The sequence below is a fragment of the Indicator indicator genome, chromosome 16 (assembly GCF_027791375.1).
Source record: "Indicator indicator isolate 239-I01 chromosome 16, UM_Iind_1.1, whole genome shotgun sequence".
Classification (NCBI taxonomy): Eukaryota; Metazoa; Chordata; class Aves; order Piciformes; family Indicatoridae; genus Indicator; species Indicator indicator.
In genome coordinates this window covers 21,057,719-21,078,808 of record NC_072025.1, presented here as the reverse complement: position 1 = coordinate 21,078,808, position 21,090 = coordinate 21,057,719, and positions in this window count along the sequence as shown.

The window sequence follows — 21,090 nt, the reverse complement described above, 5'->3', positions numbered from 1 at the left end:
CAATATCCTCATGGTAAATTTGGTTTCCTTCTTGCTCTGAGGGCCAGGGAATGGCAGAGCAGAGCACAGAGGGCTGTTTGTCTTCTGCAAGCTCTCTTCAGCTCCATAGATCAATCTGCAAAATTAAATTCAAGGCGTGGATGGCCCTGCTGCCCAACTGCTCCAGTATCGATTTGGCCCCTGCTGCCTGTGCCCCACACAATATTCATGCCAAGGAGCATAAAAAAAAAGTAAAATATAATTAAAAAGAAAATTGTAAATGCTGTTTCTTAAATATACTCTGACATCCAGAAGAAAAAGAAATGAAGGTGAGGAGGAGAGGGAGAAGAAAAGGGGAAAACAGTTCCCAGAATGAAAAGCAGAGACGTGTGCCAAACAGTTTTGTCTGGAGCAGGACCAGGTGGCAGGAGGATGCTGCAGCTAGGAAAATACTCAGCTTTCCTCTCTAGCAGATGTGTCTGCATAGCTGCAATTTGGTTGGGTCACATTGGTACCCTGCAAGATTTGCTGAAGCAAAACTCCCTCAAAGGTTAAATTATTTAGCATGGCAGAAATGAAGAGGAGAAAAATCGGGTTCAAAGTTACCCTGCTGGAGAGGATTTTGATAGAGAGGAGCTCATCAGTAGGGAAAGAAGTTCAAATAAAGCTCTAGAACAAATTTTTCTTAAGGTCTGGATGCTCATCTCACGCTGCAGGGATTACACAGGTAACCTGAGCAGGCAGGTCTCCAGCTGGCTTTAACAAGGCTGTGCTCTTCTCATGGATTTTGAAGATGAGCTCTGTAGCAGCCACACATGGATTCTGGTGAGCTGGACCTGCATGGAAACCTGGGACAAGGAGATGTGACAGCACCCAGAACCCAAACCTGCCACTCTCAGAACAGGGACATCTGTGAATCATTGCAGGGCTTGCTCTGGGATGATACCTTTGAACTGACATTGGCCAGGATATCCAACAGAACAGGGAGCTCCTCTTAGATTTCTCATTTACCCACCCACAACTCATCAGCTGGCTTCATCAGGGTGAAGAAATGTCAACAGCAGCCTCTTCCCCTGCCCAGGCAGGGGCTGAACAGATTCAACTCATTAGCTTGGTGGCACTGTTATCTGTCTTTTCTCTCTTGCCCTCCATTTGCTGTCTGGGATATTACAATTCACTCCAACCTTTCAACCACTTCCCCTTTGTTCACCTCGCTTTTGTATTTCCTTTTTTTTTTTTTTCTTGCAAATACTCCAGCAAATGAGCTCCCCAGCAGGAACAAAGGCATTTAAGGCTGATGTTGCTACCCTGCAGGAAAGTGGGGTTTGAATTTATCATTGTGAATAGAGCTTGGGAATATTTCCAAGACTAGGCTTTTGGGTTGGTTTGTTTTGCTGATAGTGGTCATCCAAAACACTTCACAAGTTTGGGCTGATTAATGTGAAATTGCTTTGATAGAGAAAAAGGCAGTGGTGGGTGGGAAAAACAATGTTTGTCTTTCACATTTAGAGAATAAAATACTCCTGGCTTTCAGCTGCACTGAGATTTATATTTGCTCCAGTTTTATACAGCAGGTCTTTTAAAGCCTCAGAAATTAAAACCACATTCATTTGGTAAAAAAATACTTCCCCCCTTTTTTTTTTTTTATCTGACTTTCATTTTTCTGCAATAATGCCATAATTATTTCCAGTTGAAAGGATTTATTCTTCCTATTCTTGTAACAGTTATATGCCATTAATGGCTTGTAAGAGCTACATTTAGCCAATGAGCTAATAGAAATAAACCATGTGATTGGCAAAGACAACTCTAATTAGAAAGAATTCCAACAAATTGACCACAGATGAGATAAAGGGCAGGATAAGTAAAAGTGCTGTATAAATTACTGTCACCTTTCACTTCAGATCCTGTAGTAAAAACCCTGCTCTGCTCACTAGTATAAGAAGTTCAGCTTCCTAACCCTCTTCTTACTTAGAGTATTTTGAGCATCAGAGAAGGCTTTTCTATCCCCATGTGCAAATTTTCTCTCCCTGCCTTGAACCTTGAATCCTGCACTCCTGAGGATTTTGGTGTGATCCATAAGGGACCTATACTGGGGTCCTGAGCATGAAGGACCACAGGAAGCACATCCTCAGGAATGGGGGTAAGAGAGATAAAAGCTTCATCTCCAGAGACAATTGCTTGTTAAGACATTGGCTTGGAAAAGGGAAATATTTCTCCATGGATCTATCCAAGAAGAGAGATGCCTGCAGCAGGAGCTTGAGTCTGGGCTGGGAAAGGGCAGAACCACTGAGGCCACCCCAGCATGCCTGCACTTGTGGGAGCAGCTCTGGAAGACAACCTGTCTGCAAGGATCCCATTGGCAGCTACTGCCAGAGGGTTCTTTGGGGCTTTTGGAAAAGACTTCATCCATTTCCATTGGTGCATATCTAGGGGAACAAAAAAGAAAACAGAAAAAAAAAAAAAAAAACAACAAAGAAAAAGACTCTTAAAGCCATCAGGAGTCAATATTCAGGATGACATGGATCAATGTGTCCATCCAGGGAGAAAAAGGCCTCACAGTCTGCTCTCATTCGAAAAGAAGGCTGGTGAGGAGGAAAAGGCAGGAAAGACTCTTAAGGACTGCTTCCAAGCTTTTGGTTTTCATGCTGCCAAGAACATTTTCTGCACTGGACAGGGGTGTGTACAGCATGTTAAACAAGGCCTTGAAACAGCTATCAGACTGCATGATAAATCATTGCAAATAAAGGTATGGGATGGTAACCAGAGGCTGCAGGCTTCAATCTAATTAGGTGTCTGGGAGCAATGCCGAGCTGCTGGACGAACAGGGGGCTGAGCTTTGTAGCCACTACCTCCACTCAGGGCACATCCAGACCTCCCACCCCGTGTGGGTATGACACTGTGGGGCACCATGGAGGTGGGCAGCAGAGTTAGTGATGGTGGTGGTCTCGGTGGGGAGGGATGAACAGGATAAGTGCACTGCCTACCCTTAATGCAGTGTACAGGGGAACAAAAATCACCTTGTAACAAGGCTCCAGCAGCAGGAAGCTTGTATTTCTTCCAGTGCCACATCAAGGCCCATGACATCATGCCTCAGTGTCATGGCCCCACATCATTTTATGATGAGGTAATTGGGTCAGCCACAGAGTAAGGGCCCTTTAAATCAAGCAGTGAGAGGCAGGGGCTGTTTCTGATGGAATGACAGCCAGCCCTGGGGAGAAGGTGCCACTCACAGCCTCCAGAATGGAGCTGTCAGGCAGCTGCAGGGCTCAGGAGAGAGGAGGCAAAAAGCACCAAGCCCCAAAACCCAGGTGTTTGTAGTTTGTCCTTGCTTGGAGGCAGCCAGATGCTTAAGCATTTCAGGAAGAGAACAGGAGATGGAGAAAGGGGATGGGAAAGAAACACTCTTTGGTTTTTGCAGAGAGAGACAGACAGAAATGAGAGAGTCCATTAGATGTTAATAAATTATCCTGCAGCACTCCAGGCAGACAGGGCCAGCTCCTTAACTCCAGGGCTGGCAGCACTAGGCAGAGATGCCCATTCATAGGTGTCTGACACAGATTGCAATGCTGGGCAGTAACATACCAGACTCTCCCTGCTGCCCCAAGTGCTTCCTAAGGGTCCACCAGAGCAGCACTGGTGATTTAAGAGCAGGGTGAATATGTGACCTGCAAGGTTAGTTAAAGCACTAAAACAAGTTGCCAGGGGAGGCTATGGAACCAGCAGCAGCAGCAATTTTTAACAAGAGGTTCGAAATTCTGCCTGCAGCCAGAAGGATGGAGCACAACAACAAAAAAAAAAAGCCTTGCAAAGTCCTTTTCAATGTATCTTTTCAGATTTCATGGTTTAGAGAAGCAGTATTGAGAGCTCTGAGTCTTGTTCCACATATTTGCTGATGCCTGACCATGAAGAAACAGAAAAAACCCTTAAATATTAGAAAATCCTTTACACTTATGTTAACGCTTTTAATCTTAGTCTATTACATGGCCCCCAAATCCCATTTCCGAGGCCCTCCTCCTTCAGAGCTCTCAATATATGGTAGGCCAAGAGTCTCTGCCTTCCCCAAGAGAGATGTTTCCAGTTGCAAAGGTCTGTAGTGCTTACATCAGTCTCACACAGCACAGCCTTGTCTGGTGCCAGCACCCTGCAATGGTCTCAGTTGACTCTCTGCTACACAGACCTGTGGAAACAGTTGAGTCTCAACCTGTGGTCTGAGGACTGTCCTCTTCCAAATCCAGCAGACACAAAGCTAAATTCTAGACAAAAGGCTCTTGGTGCTTCACACTAGGTCTGATGGAAGTGAGTGGCTAGGTAACAGTCTGAACTTGTAAATTAAAAATAGTTTTAACTTATTATCAGAACATCCCTCAAGGCTCCAAAGCCTGCAGGTGAACTGCAAGTGAGGCCACTTGATTTTTGAATCATCTCAGAACTTACAAGTTGATCTGAGGAGTTTTGCAGGGTGAATGCATGAAGGTCTGAGTCTGGCAGAACTGAAATGTGCCAGAGCAGAGCCCAGTAGTTGAGGTACAAAGTGTTTCCCAGGAGCACCATCACGTTGGATCTAAATCACTTTGCTGGCAAGGGTTTACTCTGTCACTGGGTGCACTCAGAGCCTCGTGGGACTGAGTTGACAGTGCATCAGTTACACCATTTACCCAAATGAAGGTAATGACATGACAAGCAAAATCAATTTTCATGTGGTCTCTAAGCTGAAATTTGCTTCCAGAGGTTAAAGACACAGGGCAATACCCTTCAGTGAAGCTAAACAATTTATAGCAGCTGAGAATCTATCCCTCAGAGCTTAACTGCTAAGGGCAGGGAGAAATTCACATTGGAATCCAATGCATGTCCAGCCAGGCTTAAAGGAAATGGGGACTCTGATTCTTTTCAGGTGAAAAGCAGATTATAAAAATAAATATACATTGTAGGTTTAAAAGAAAGTCCCTAGGGAAACAGCTGGATTCAGAAAGAAATTAGTCAGAAAGCAGCTTCTGAAAGCATTGAGTATTCTTTGCCATTTCCCAATCGATTCTTAATTCAGAAAGCAAGAAAACAGCCAACACTTCTGCGAGCTGCTTTTGGGAGCACACTCTGCACAGCAGCATGATTTGTGGGGCTTGCCTGAGTTCCTGGCAGTCACTGCAGATGAATCAGTGGTTGCTTTTTTAGCATCTTCTGTGATAGTAGTCTGGCAGCAAGCAGAAGTGCTGCTTTCTTGCAATTCAGCTTTGCAGGATGGTGTCCTCTCAGGTAAAGTGGACGTTAAGATTGAAGACCCAAGAAGGCCCTAGAGTACAGAATATGTCTTAAAATACCCCTGCTGCAGATCAATTTCCCCCTTGCCAACACATTTACACTTTTTTTCTTTTTTTTTTTTTTATTCATCTGAGGTCAGCTCCACTGACCAACTGAATAATGCCCTTTCTTCATTGCAGACCCCTGCAGTTTCAACTCCCCGCAATCCCTGCTCAAAAGTCCATGTTGCATAAGCACAGGCTAGCTCTGGGGTAGGAGAGGACCTGGGGATCAGACAAATTACCTCCCCTTCAGTTCCATCAGAGTATTTTCAATCCAAACCTTGCTTTTTTTCATCCACCTACAAGGAGCAATCTCACTCTTGCTACTAAGTTCCAGGAAAATGCTCACATAAACACTTCTGGGAGATGACTGCTCACCAGAAATCTTTCTATCAAACAGTCTTCCTGGCACAATCTTCTCATTAATTAATAGCTGCACAGTTTGGACCATCAAGACAAATCCCAGTGTGGCACCTAAAGTGTTGGCCAGGGAGGGACCTCTTGTGAAAGCTCCCACTAATCCCTTGGGAAGGAGCTTAGATCAACCCTAACAATCAAGCCTCAATGAGTCTTCAGCAACTAATGAAATCTGGCAAGAAGGAAAAGTAGAAGATAAAAGGGGAGAGGAAAAAAACCCACAAAACAATCTCCTTTCCAGTGCACAGGGGACTTGGTCGAGGTCTCTGCATTAGGAGACAAAAGCTTCTCACACACTCAGCTCAGCTTGACGCCATTGACAACCAAAGCTTTGCAGCAGATTTCTCTCAGCATGAATTCCTGTCCCTGAAGTGTGCTTTATCCCTTCCAAATAGCAAGCAACAAACCACATTAGCAGAGGAGTCACTTCTCTTGAAGCCTGCAGGCTTCATCTTAACACCTCCACATAAACAGCAGCCAAGTCCTTTGCACACAAATCATCTGGAGAAGGGACTGAGACAGAAACAAACAGCAAAGCACAGCCCAGAGCCTGCTTTTCACATCTTCCAGCACTCAAGCAGGCACAGTAAGTTGAAGAAGGAGGGTTGAATTGGTGCTTTCCAAACAGCTGAAGTCCACCTCCACTTCTGTAATTCCTCAGGGTAAGGGTATAAAGGCTGGCAATAGTGTAGGGCACATGCCCAGCATCACTCAGGTGTCAGCAGGCCTGGCCAAGCATGTGCACACAAACAGCTGCTACCTTGCTTTGCCTTTTCACATGCTTCAGTGTTTGACACTTTCTGCATGGCTTGCCATGACAAGGAATCAATAATATTTCCCTGTCTTTATCTTCTCTCTAGTTTGCTACTAGAAAATAATAGGGAAAGATCACTTGCAGTTCATCATCTGTCCCAATGTTTTTACAAATCCCAGGGTCTTCTGATCCTTTCCTCAAACACCAAATCTAACTCACTTTTGGGGTCTCCCAAATGTTATGATGGTCCTTCCTAGCTCTCATCACAAAGAAGTCATGGCAGGTGCTAGCTGCCTGACCTTCCTCTGTCCCTCACAGAGTCAAAGGCTCACACAGTGTGTCTTCCCATACATTGTTCCTTCCCAACTGAAAATAGAAACCATGAGTGTTGATTGGCACTGATCCCTCAAAATACTTACTCTTCCTCCAACTGGTGCTTTGGCCATTCAGTGTTTTACAGCTGGGGATGAAAGCCTTTAGTATGTCGAGCCCAGCTCAGTGCCACTGACACCTGAACTTTCGATTAGTCCCAACTGACAGGAAATAAATCCTGGCTTCTCTGTACAGTTATTCTGGCCTTCCTTTACAGTCCACCTGGAATCTGACATTATTGCAGGTATCCAAGAGCAAAGACATTTTAATTTAACCTTTGGCTTGAGATCAGCTGCCCTGGCTCCTGCTGACAGTGTGTTTCTGTGCACAGCACAAATATGCATAGGCAATGGGAGGAGACCCACTGTGATTCAATCTCCTTGTTCACAACTACAGCAAACATTGTCTGGGGTACCAAAGAGAGGAACTAGAAGGATAAAATCCTGTCTCTTTCTTCTGGTGGAATTACATTGACCCAGAGCCACAGTGATCAGGGCAGTGCAGCTATTCACCTTCTTCACAGACATATTTTCTCAGCTGCTCACACATCTTCCAACAGACCTCACTCCATCCTTTTGTGTTCAAGAGGCTTTGGAAGATGCAGTTGCTGAGCCCCTTTCACAGAGCTTTGTGCAGGACCTATTTACAGTCCTGAGAGATTGTGATAGCTCAATTAACAGGAAGGAGGTTCAGAGATGGAAATGCACAGGGACAAACACGACCTGCATCTCAAGCAGCAAGCCTATCCTCTGCTCCCCTACCAGGAAAAGCCACAGTGAAGTCAACAACTTTCATTCAGCCAAGACCAACACTTCCAGAGCAGAGAAGAAACCATTCCTTCCTAAGACATGTCTTTTCCTCACCCTTCCCAACAGCACAACTCCTGGGTGATTCGAATGTCTTCCTTTTCCAGCAGTACCTGGGGTTTCAGCTGGGGAGCATTTCCTGCAGTATCCCCTTGCAAATTGCCAGCTACAGGTGTGAGGCATTTTTCCTGGGCCAGGATACCAGAACAAATAAAGGCAAGGTCCTCATCCTGATCCTGGAACCACTCTACTTGTGCTCCTAGTCTGGACCTGTAGAAAAATTAGAAAGCTGCATGGGTACTAGAAAAATCCAGATCCTGATACACCAGCTGAAGGGTATTGCCCTTTAGCAAGGTAGACACTACAGATGGAAAGTCTGGAATTCAAACAGAACCAAGAATGGCCATTGCTCAGGCAACAGTTTGGGGTTTTTTCAACACCTTCTTAGGAACTGACTGACAAAAGAAGAAAAGAAATAAAAGGAATAACAAACCCATAGCCTGACTAGCAGGGAGAAGGCAAGAACAAAACAATTCTACAAGACTGATAAATTGAAATGAACACAAACTCCACAGCCATGAGCTTTTAAAGTGTCACTTACACTGAGAGCATAGACATGGAACAGTGCTTTTGATTTGTGCTGTGATCAGAAGCAATGAGAAAATCCAGGCTGTACTCTGCCATTGGCTGAGTACAATCAGCCTTTGCCAGTTAATTTAGAAAAGCCTAGGATGTTTTGTGGTGCAAGGTAAGAATAAACATTCCCCCTTTTTCCTCTTGGTTGCCCACTGGATCCACAAGACTTCTTTAAGGTCTTTATGACACAGATCTGACCTTTCCAGCTAGTCCCCAGGCTAAAGCTGCTTTCCTCAACTTAATGTCTAGGGTAGTATGGCAGGGAGGGGAGGACCTTTAAACACATCCAGGCTTGGTGACTCAATCACCTCCCTGGGCAGCACGTTCCAATCCCTGACCACTCTTGCTGGGAAAATTTTTTTCCTAATGACCAGTCTAAACCTACCCAGTTGCAGCTTGAGGCCATCCCCTCTTGTTCTATCACTGATTACCTATGAGAAGAGACCAGCAGCAGCCTCTCCACAACCTCCTTTCAGCTAGAGAGCAATGAGGTCTCCCCTCAGCCTCTTCTTTTCCTACTTCTTTTCCTCCTTCTTTTCCAAATTAAACAGCCTCAGCTCCCTCAATCGCTCTGCACAAGATTTATTCTTCTAGATTAACATAGTCAAGGAGAGAGGGGAGCAGGGGAGAAGTGCTGGCAAAGGAGAAGGACCAGCAAGCAAAGAGACAAAGCTGGCAGAAGAACATAAGAGGCATAACTGGCCACAAACTGGAACACAGAAATTAGATTACAAAATCCCCCGTTGTTCAGGTTTGGGAAGGGGCATTTCATCAGGCAATGTAGGAGCTTTTGGGCCTCAGTTCCCAAGTAATAGGTTCAAGCATTGCAGAGGGTGAAACACCAGTTCTGCCCTGGATGAGCCTGGCTCCAGGGGGGAAGCTATCAGCTGGCAAGGGTAGAGAGAGTGCTTGCAAAAATCCATCACGCTGGGGATTATTTTAGCAAGAACACAGAAAAAGTTCCTTGCCCTCTTCCCTTGCAGTCAACTCTGTCAGCACAAATCTTTCCCTTTCATCTACATTAAGATGTTGCCAGGATAGTAAACAATAAATTGATTTCTCAGAGGACTTTTCACACTTATGAGACTAAGATTAATTCAACCCCAAATTAGCACAACAGAACTGGTGGTGCCTGGAGAGCCCTGGAAATTTATCTTTCAGAACCTCTTTCCAGCTCTTTATGAACCTGCCCATCATTTCAAAAGAGTTGAAAACATGATGTGGTTCCCCCCCCCCCTCAGCTGCCAGAGAGTTGTCTTTATCCCACAGATTTTCTCTGCCCTCTTTCAGCCTGCCTTAAAAAATGGAACAAAATGGGAGTATTACAGCCTGCCATGGCTTCAAGACTCAATCCTCCAAACCCTGCTATTGTGTCCAGATGATTTTGCCCACAAGCATTACAAGTAATCCCTATCTAAATTAAAAGGAAGGTGTGATACGTGGATTTTTCTCCCTTTTTTTTTCTCTCTGCTCCTGAGGTATGAACAAAGAGAAATTTTTGAGCACAAGTGGATAATCCATGAATAATTCTTCTGCTCTGTGTTCTCCTCCAGACGTAGAGACCCATGTGCAGATTCCTATGCCTTTGAGCCTCCTGAGAGGATTGGATATGATTGAGGGACAGACTTGTTTTATGCTAAATCTTATTTCAGCTCTTAGACCTGTGCTGGCAGATTTCTCAGGCTGCAGACAAACTCCCTGATGAATTCCCCCATGCCCCTCTCTTTGTTCAGTCTTCCTTTCATTTGCTGTGTCCAAGATGCTTACACAAATTCACTTCTTACTTCACAACTCTTGCAGAGAGGAATAGGCAGGGAATTGATTCACATTACCCACAGAAACGTGTCTCTCTTATCACAGATGTGTGTTGCCTCAGGTTTAACTGTGTGGACACACATCTGATTGCACAGATTCTGCTTTGCATGAGACAGGTCAGAAAAAGTCCAGAGTCTTTCCCTGGCCAGTTTACTTTTTACTTTTACAGAAAGAAGTTTGCATTAAAGGAATGGCAGAATGACACTGATAAGGTATTCTTTCAGTTTTTAAGCTGTCTAATGTAACAGAGAATATTAATCAAAGCACAAAAGAGAATCATATGCTTCCCCAGTCACAAAAGTCATTAGAATAACTTTCCAGCTTTAGAAAGACTTTTCCAAGTTTTATCTTGAGTGGTAGTTACCAAATTAGGTTGAAGTCTTCCATCTATTCTATTTTCTCCCCATTACTTTAGACTTATCTCAGAACAATTTCGTTGTAATCCTTTTTTTAACACTGATAGTGAAAGGAAAGGGGGGGTGTGTGAAAGAGTTCTCTTTTGATTTGGTTTTCATCCAACAGTATTCAGATTTGGGTTCTCTTTCATTGTGCTCAAAACTGGGAGTTTTAAAGTCTGAGTTTTCAATGAGAATTGTATTTTTTCTATGAAATAAACCCCTCACAACTGTTTCAATCAGATCAAGAAAGACAATACATGTCAAAATAACAAATATTAGGTCCAATCGCTGCTCACTCCCAGCACTGATTTTCCTTTGACACAGAGCTCACAAACCCAAGAAAGCTTCACAACAGTGATGAGAGAATGCATCAAGAAGGACATTTATGGTGAGAAATGCACAACACAACACCAAGCACTTCACTGAACCTTTGTGACTACACTTTCAAGTGTAGTCTTGCAACTTAGAGTCAAACACAAAGTGACTCTTCATTTGCAGCAAGAATTGCTGTCAGCTAGGCAGACCAGGAGTGGTAATATTTGCTTCCAGCTCTCTCTGGGCTTATCATAGAACAGTCTGGGTTGGAAGGAAACTCCAAAGGTCATCTAGTCCAACCCCCTCTGCAGTCAGCAGGGACATCCCAGATCAGGTTGCCCAGAGCCCTGTTGAGCCTCACTTTGAATATCTCCAGGGATGGGGCCTGAACCTGTTGCAGTGTTCCACTACCCTCAAGGTAAAGAACCTGTTCTTAACATCTACTGCACTGGCTGAAAAGACAATGTTGCCCTAGGTCACAACATTATGCAAAGACATAAACTAGAGGAAGCATCTCCTCCAATGCTGCTTGCTCTCCCCTAAGTTTTACTCCTGTTTCTTGGGGATTTGTGTGACAGCCTCCTCCTGCAGCCATCTAGGAGAGCAGCAGGACTCCAGAGACAGAAAACAGAACAACTGGTCTTGCACGAGGGTTGCCAACTGCAGAAAGAAACCTTGAGAGCTGACACACAAAAACATTTCTCTTCATACTCATTTATAGTCTTCTTTAGACAGCTTGAGGCAAGTCAGCACACACAATGTCAGTTGCCTCTGGGGTTTTCCCTCTGACTGCAGCTTGCTAACAACAACATTCACACCACCCCCAAATCCTTGGAAGGTTTTACCACTCTCCTTTACTCCATGTGGAGGGCTTGTGAGGTCATCAGCTTTGACACACACACAAAAATATCTGCATCCAGCACAAGGGAATTTTGCAGCTGAGTTCATTTGGGAGTATGCCAGTTGAGGGAAGGAAGATAGGTCTCATTTTAAGATGTTTTTATTTGCAATCCTTACACCTCCACACATGTTTGAGTATTAATGCGGGTATCATAAACAGAGCTCTGTGCACGCCTGTTTCTCTGGGAAGAAGCTGGGCAGAAAGGAAATGACAAAACATTTTCTGGAGTCCCTACTATGCTTAGAAAAATTACCATTCCAACTGTGAAGTAATCCTTCTCCTGGATACCACAGATAAAAATTGGGGGTGCCAATGTACTAGTAGAATGTGTCTGAGTGTTAATTTCTACACAACATTAACACCAACAAATTACCTTTACTCATACTTGAACCAGACCCACTGGTCTACATCATCAGGGCACCTCCACCAACTGCTTGCTCCTCAGCCTGGCCATCCACCCTGCCATCAGCAAGGGTAGCTGCTAGCAGTTGGCACCTGGTTATGGGTGTTTATTAGTGGAAATATTTCCTGCTGCATGAGTCAGCCCCGCTGAGAGCAGGGGTACGTGGAGGTGCATTACAGCACAGCTCAAGCCAGCTTGATCAACTCTATTGCTGTCTATCAAGCCAGAGCAGCGTTTGCCTGTGAAAGTAATGATCTGAAGCTGCTGAGAGGGTCTGTGTGGGTGACCCTTAGGAACAGTAACTATAGGTGCTCACAATCAGGCTAACACTTGACTCATTTAGCACAGGTTTTCCACAGTCTGAGGAGAATGGTCACCTGGAAAAATCAGGACAACATCAACAGGTACTCAGAATCTGACCTCCTTCTGCACCTTGGAAACCCCCAGGAGAGACCTCAGCTGCAGTTGAAGGGACCTAATTACTGTGGACACTCCTGGGTGATTCTGTGAGAATCAAGAAAAGACACATTTTCCTTTCCTCCCCGAGTCTGAAATGAAGCAAACACTTGAGCAGCTGCATCCAAAGAGAACAACAACAGGAAAACTTTTCCAAGCGTCCATTTTAAAACTCCCTGTAGAGCTCACTAAATAAACAATATTCTGCACATTGCAGGTTTTCTAATTTACCACTATATTTTGGTAATTAAATTAGCAAACTTTTGATGTGAGATTTAAAGCAAGATACAGAACACAGCAAGGCAGGCAAGAGAGAAAGGGGAAAAAATGAAGCCACTTGGTACATTAACAGGAATCTGAGACCCCCATCTATATTTCTTCATCAAACTAGTGATACATCATGTTGCAATTAATTCTGAGAGCTAAAAACATTAAATATTGATTCCAATTAGCCATGAGGTTTAATTAATTGTTTTCTTTCCTTAGGATCTCCAATGTAAAAGAGCAGTACAGGAAGCTGTGTCATGCACACACACAACAGGCAGTAAGAGAAGAGCAGAGCAGCTTTGGATGCTAAAGGAGAAGGCAGTGCATTTAGACAGGTTGGGAATTTTCCCCTGCTTGTTATTTAATGATGTGCAAAACAAATTTGAATTTGATTTGATTTTCAGCAATATTAAATCTGTGCTCTCAGGGAAGAGCCAAGCAATCCAAATGAACAATTCTGGGAGTTTTCTGATGCACCCATTGACACAAAGAGGAAAATTGAGCTGCTAGGGTCCTAGACCTAGAAGGTTTGCCCAGTGGCTGGGATGTTAGTTCAGGTCTCAGGGCCTCTACACTGACCTCCTCTCAGTCTTAGAAGCCTCCTAAAATACTGAGTCTATGTGGTGTGGTACCTGAGTCCCAGGAAGCACTTTGCTATCCAGAGTCACCTGCCTTTCTGCTCTCCTTCACTGCTTCATTCTGCAATTTAAGGTCCAGAAATGTATGGGTCGTGACTGAAATAATGCTTTTCCCTGAAGGTGTGTCAGGGCAGGTGTGTAATTCAAGCTACAAATATGAACTTTATGCCTTGCAGTTTCAAAAGGCTTAGGGCAAGGCCTCAGGTGTTGTAAATCCCCAGAGCTTCATTGACTTCTGCACCATGGAAGGAGCCTGCATCTATTTTCTGCTCACCATGACTACAGCAAATTACCAAGCAACCCCTGGCACGAGGTGAATAATTATATAATTAGCAGTGATTTAGACAGATGAATCTTGTGTGTGGATGTATGTTTAACGAGAGAAAGCACTGGAGGAAAGGGATCTGACTTGAATTTCAGTCTTCCTCAGCTATTCTGCAAAGGCAAAGCCCTAACAGCAGCATTCACATGGGCTAGGACATTCCCTTTGCAGGACAGCAGGGAATTAAGGCAGGTGAAGAAACCCATCAGAAGTTTCCACATTAGTGTCTCAAGTGCTTTGTCTCCTGGTTGCATTTTTCCCAAGGCCATTGTTCTCATTAGAAACAGTTGACTCAGAAATATTGCAAAAAATTTCAAATAAAGCATTCCCACCCTGTCCCCTGCTGCTCTCTTCCCAAAACACAGAGATGCTTAAACCAAACCAGATGTGCTGCACAAGGCTGGGTTGTGATAAAATCCTCAGAGGGCTCTGGCTCTCCCAGCCTGTCCTCCAGCATTAGAAGTGGTCAATTCATTTCCATAAGTCATTATGCAAACTAGCCTGACAGTCCAGGGTGCTAGGGAAATGATTGCCCTTCTCTGATGTGACTTTCACACTCTCCTGATGATATACAACTTTAATAAACAGCATAAGAAGAAAGTTCAGCTGAGTTAGGCATTGCGGCACATAGCTCAATCCCATTCCCCCCTCGGGCACTAATTTAAAACATATCCCAGGATGCTGATAGCCATCCAGTGTGCTGAGAGCTGGTGAAAACACACACAAGTTCAGGCACTGGGAGGTCATCAGCAGGCAATGTCATTTTGCATAAAGATTCCCAGGCGAGCTTGGTTTCCAGCACAAAGGTGCATTTGACTGGGTTGATAATAAGACACAAGGTGATGCTAATTGGTGCTGTAGTAGTGCTTTAAATCACTTACACGTTTAGATAAACATTTTTCCTGCCCTGTTCTACATCTGAGGGAGTCCCAAGTGGCCCAAATGGTCTTCAATACAGAGCAGACACTCTGAATCTCAAGGTGTTATCGGGTAGCACCAGATTCAAAACACCACTGCCAGCACACTCATGCTCTCCCTAAGGCTTGACCAGTCTTCAGCAGAAGCTAAAACTACCCCATGGCTCTTCACAGCCCTTTCAAAAGCCCCAGGAAGCACAAATAATGAATTATAGAATCATAGAACCAACCAGGTTGGAAGAGACCTCCAAGCTCATCCAGTCCAACCTCTCACCCAGCCCTATCCAATCAACTAAGACCATGGCACTAAGTGCCTCATCCAGTCTCCTCTTGAACATCTCCAGGGATGGCGACTCCACCACCTCCCTGGGCAGCACATTCCAATGGGCAATCTCTCTCTCTGTGAAGAACTTCCTCCTAATATCCAGCCTATACCTATAACTGTACCCAAACTACCCACATCAGCCCTGAGTAACCCAAGGACAGGAGGAGAAGTTGGGTGTGAGAGAGGGAAAGAGGGGACAGAAAAGGAGAGAAGCAAGCAGCATAAGTCCAATATCTACTTGTAACTGCTCAAATTATCTGACCTGCCCTTTGCTGAAATCTACTGTTCCTTGTAGTCCTCCTTTCCAGCATCTCATCATCCAAACCTAATATTGTTAAATTCTCCATGCAGGTGTCTGATCAGGTAAAAAAGACCTCCAGGACAAAGCCCAGGCCAGGCATGCTCTGCACAAGGTTTCTCATCTTCCCCCCCCAGCACCCTCCCCTCTCCAACCAGCCATGCAGAAGGCTTCTATTTGTCAGAGTGATTCAAATCCCTCATCAAAATTCAGCCAAATGGTGTTTGTGAAGTGACAACCCTCCTTTGGGTCATTATTATGTAAGGAAATAAATTGGAAAGCCAGAATGCAAAGACCCAGGTGAATGGTCACACAAAGGGAAGAGTGCAGTGAGCCCAGTGCTGCCCCACGCTCATCCTCAGTGCTTCAGGGAACTATTTTCTCTTTCTAAACACCACAGCTGCCTTAAGGAGAAGAAAAGCTTCTGAGCTTCCCTTAGAGAGAGGAGAAGGAAATCGTTTCTTAAGAGAGAAGCTGATTTTCACTCTAGCAGCAGTAGCACTGGGATTCAATGATTTCCTAATGCAGGAGTTATACTGAAGAAACTATGTTGAGGAAAGGTCAACACCTCAGATTTCATCTTGGATTTTGGATTTTGGTGTGGGTTGGGTTTTTTTGTGTATGTGTGCTGTGGTCCTGGCACCCGAGCAGCACTACATTGCACTGGGCATTATACAAACAGAGATGCAAATCACAGAATCAACCAAGTTGGAAGAGACCTACAAGATCATCAAGTCACACCCAACAAAGGGTGATCAGGCTTGACCAGTCTTCAGCAGAAGCTAAAACTACCCCCTGGCTCTTCACAACCCTTTCAAAAGCCCCAAGAAGCACAAATAATACATTACAGCTATACCCAAACTACCCACATCAGCCCAAGTCCCCTAAGGGCAGGAAGAGACACCCAAATAAGGGCCCTAGTGCACAGCCCAAGACATGTGATATCAAGTGGACAGAACTGATGGAGAAAAAGAAAAGGTGAAATCAAAGTGGGCACAACAATGAGGAGGTTTCAATTTATCAGGTAGAAAGGACCAGTCTGTTTTAATACATAATCTGTGTAAAGAATCACAGTGGGTGAAGTCACAGATGCTCAAGCTGAGGGGTACAGAGGGTTAAGATCACAAAACAAACTCATGCTGTTCCTAATGACAGCATTTGCTTCACATCACATTGTACTGAGCCATGGAATATGCAACTAAAACCATTTCCAAGAAGTTAATTATTTCTTTGGATTTTTGTTGGTTTTCCAAACTAAAAACTTTAGTTCTTTTGGAAGACTCTGAACCCTAATGAAGGGAAAAAAAAAAAAAAAAAAAGTTCAACTAGAGTTCACTTACACACACATCCCCCCCAAAAAAAACCCCAGACTTTTTTCTCCTGAGTCCCTTTTGAAAGGGCATCCTGACATTCATGAGGGAAAGTATTCAGAGATGTGAATGCCATTACTTGCTTTCTCCAATTCTGAGAGCTCCCAGTTGTGAGGAATGGCACAATGTTGTGCTGCACAAAACATGGTGCAGAGAATGAACAGCAGAGACTGGAGAGAACAGGACAGATGGCAGCCAGGCAAAGAGGTAGAGGAAAAGAAACAAGGAGAGAAGATTAGGGACTGTAGGCACCACAGGCTTGCATGGCAGCTCAGCAGCAGCTGCCCAGCTCAGGCTCAGAACCTCAAGCCTGATAAACTGGAAATCAAGACATTATCTTTGCTCTTTGAAAGAGCCAGAAAGCTAAATAAGGATGAAAAATTCACAAGGGAGGGGAAAAGAGCCACAAGCCAAGTGATGTTAATTGTTCTATGTTTTGGTCCTCCTCGTGGCACAAAGGGCACAGAAGAGAGCCAGCTGATCAAGTGGGCTGTGCTTCACACCTTGGCATTTTATCTTCCCCAAGAAGGTGAAGACAGGAAAAAATGGGCTGACAGCAAAGCTCCCTTCTCTCTCACCCCTCTCTCTTTTCTCTCCCCTGTCCTGAGGTTGCCTGGGGACATTTATATCCAAAAATATACAGACACATCTGAAAAAAAAAAAAAAGAAATAAAAGTAGTCCTGAGGATCCAATATCATTCATCAAAGAGACAGCCCCATGCTCCTTCTGATGACAATGGTGCTAATCTTATCCCCTGGCTGCTGCCCAGGGGTGACATAATGCTTAGAAATGTGTGCTAGTTTCAGAGGCTATTTACTGCAGGAGGGGAGGGGGAGAGATGGGAAGGCAGGAAACTGGCTGGGTTTGTGGGCACCACAGAAAGGCTCCTTGGTCTATTGTAGTCCATTTGCTCTCTGTCACTTAAGATCCATCAATACAGATGGAGCAGAGCAGAAGGATCCTCGTGCAAAGGGCCTCCTCTACAGCTATCTGAGAAGAGGTTACAGTATCAGGTGATAGAATGAGAGGAAATGGCCTGAAAGTGTGCTAGGGAAGGTTTAGGTTGGAGATTAGGAAAAAATTCACTACTAAAAGAGTGGTCAGGGATTGGAAGAGGCTGCCCAGGGAGGTGGTGGAGTCACCATCCCTGGAGGTGTTCAAGAAACGTGTGGACGTGGCACTTTAGCTATGGTTTAATGGTTTCAAACCATCACACCATGGTGGACTTGATGGCAGTCCAATGGCAGTTGGACTTGATCTTGGAGGTCTTTTCCCACTGAAACAATTCTATGACTTCTTGAAGCCCTTTGGAATCACAAGTAGATGGGAGCTGGGCACACAAGCAAGAATGACACAAACATGTTGGTCATAGTTCCTTACTCAGCACCTGAACGGAGGGGACCCCACCTAGCAGCAAAAGGAGATCACCTCTTTTAGCCTTCATTTACTTCAAGACTGCCTTTATTTCTTCCTCATGAACTCTGGAGTGGTTTAAAAGCAATGGAGCCTGCTCTTTAAGCATCACTATGGAAAAAATAAGCTGTTAAGTTATGAAGAGACATCGATCTGCATGAACTTCAGTCTAAATTAAGAACACTCCCATCAGAAATCCCAAATGCAGACATGCTGTACTTATGCAAAACAGAGCCAGATTCCTAATAGGAAAATTACTTCAGCATCTTACCAGGTTAATCTATGCCACTATAAAGCCTTCCTGCCAAATAGAGGCCCCTCATCCAGATCTGTGTAGTCAAACCAGTTGTTAAATTCACAGCCAGCTCCCAAACCACTTATCAAAACCTAATTTCAGAGCACCCAGAGCCTTTCTGGCTCCAGCATGGGGCTTTCTTAGAGCAGATGGAGAGGAGCTGCCACCCTGCCTGTTCCAAGGATGGGGGATGCAGAGACACCCACCTCAGTCCCTGTCCATGCTAATGCAACCACAGCACAGCCTCTCCAGAGAGAAGGAGGAAAACCCCAATCTTTTTACAAGCATTTATATGCACACAGCTCAAGGGATGTGCACAGATATACATGTGTTGTGCTACTGTCAGACCTAGCATGATGGGTAGTCTGTAGCTTCAGGGACCATCAAACAGGAAATGAGGTTTGCACTGCTTGTCCTGAAGTAGATAAATAGAGACTGAGGAACCAAGTGAAACCATTTAAAACTATGGACACTGAAAAATGATGCACATTTCATGCAGGTTTTGCTGATCCATTGGTTCCTAATTAGTACCATGTGAGACCAGAGGATGCTGGTTTGAAACTTCACAATAGGACAAATTAATCACCATTACATAATGATTTAAGCTCTGAGGTGGTTGCAACCAATAAATACCCAGAAGGCATAAAATGATGGTCTGATTAAATCTAAAATAAACATTTCATTTAGTGCTTCACTGTCTTGAGATGAGGCAAAGGAGACCCCACACAGAGCTGCACCAAAGATGTTGGCTTTCAAGGCAAATACACTCACCCCCTGCCCTCCCCAGTTCTTGCACTCCTCTTTTGATGGTCAGGGGAACAGTTACCAAGATGTGACACATTGCTCCCTTTCTCCTTCAGAGGGATCCTGGACATGATATACTTGTAATATGGCATATCTGGGTTGCTAACCTTACCATTAGGAAGGCCTGGAGCTAAATCTAATTATAAGTGATGAAGTACTGGGAGACTCCTCAGAGCGCTGTCAATTGACACCATAATTCTGGAGCTGAGCTCTTTGCAAACAGTCTGTGAGGAACAGCCTCTGTCCTAGGAGCCTTGCAGCTAACCAGATGAAAAAACCCACCAACAACAAAAAACACAAACAAACAAACAAACAAACAAAAAACCCACAAAACAAAACAAAACCTGGGAAGCAAAGACAAGAGAGCAGGACATAACAGCACCAAAAAGAGATTCCATGCCCTGAGTCTAAGACTCACCAGTTTGTTCCTGCTCAGCATCTAAAGAAAGCTGGGGAGGGACCTTTTAGGATGTCAGGTAATGATAGGACTAAGGGGAATGGAGCACAACTAGAAGTGGGTAGATTCAGATTGGATGTTAGGAAGAAGTTTTACACCAGGAGGGTGGTGAGACACTGGAACAGGTTGTCCAGGGTGGTGGTAGAAGCCTCATCCCTGGAGGTTTTTAAGGCCATGCTGGATGTGGCTCTGAGGAACTTGATGTAGTGTGAGGTGTCCCTGCCCATGGCAGGGGGGTTGGAACTGAATGATCCTTGAGGTCCCTTCCAATCCTAATAATTCTATGATTCTATGATCTCCATCAGTATGAGCACAGGAAAAAGAATTCACCCTGATAATTCCTGACTTCTAATCAGAGAGGGGCAGCATGCTGGGGTTCCTTCTTTTAGGGGGTGTGTTTTTCTTTTAGGGGGAGTGTTTTCCACCATGAATTTCATTGGAAAAGCAGAGTGAAAGGACATGAGTGAGCCAACTTCTTCAGTTACAACTCTGGCAAGATTAATAGCTTGCCTCATTGTCCTAGGCTCCACAAAGAGAAGTGGGCTGGATAAACTCTGACTTATTGCCTTATCCTCCACTTGCCTTCTTGCCTTTCAGAACAGCTTTGCCTGGCTTTGTCCAAAGAGACTGATATGACATGTAAAAATTACCTTTTTTATTTCTTTGAATGCTTTCTGTAATACTTTTCAAATCTGGCTTAAAAAGTAGGGCAGATTTTTTTTTTTAATAATAAAATAACAATCCATCCTTCAAAGAATAGAAACCAGCCCCTGAATCCAGGCTGTTTTCCGTACACAGGCAGTAGAAGGTTGCAGAAGGCCACTGCAACACACACAGATACAAAAAAAACTCCTTAGAACACTAATCTGTGCCTAGAAATTCGATGAGATAAGAATTTGATAACTCATTGGCTGGCTGTGATTGCTCAGGGAAAAAAAAAAAAATGTCTCCTTCATAATAATCTTATTATAGGCTACTGGAGCTATTTTTGTGCCTATCCTTCATGCAGAGCAATTTATTTTTATGGCTAGTAAAAGGAAATAAATTTCTGGGAAACGGCTCCTCGGTGAATTGGGGTCTGTGTAGCTCATTTTACCTTTATAGATAAGCAAAAGGTCAATTGAATGTTATGTCTTTTACTGCATGGCCTGCTAAGTCTTCACCTAACAGCAGGAAATACGACAACTGCTCTACCCCTCCCTTCCAGGAGCCTTCTTTGAGGGGAGCCTTCACTTTTTGTGAGGCTGGAGCAAGACATGGAAGAACAGTCACTTGTCACAGGGCATTTGTCTCGCTTGGGAGGTTTAATGCAATGCACAAGATTAAAGATAAGTAGGTATTGTTGTTGTGAGGAGCCTTGGGGAGGAAATTCAGAGACCCTGTAGCATCACTTCTCATCACACATAGGTACACCCAGTAACACTCAGCTACCAG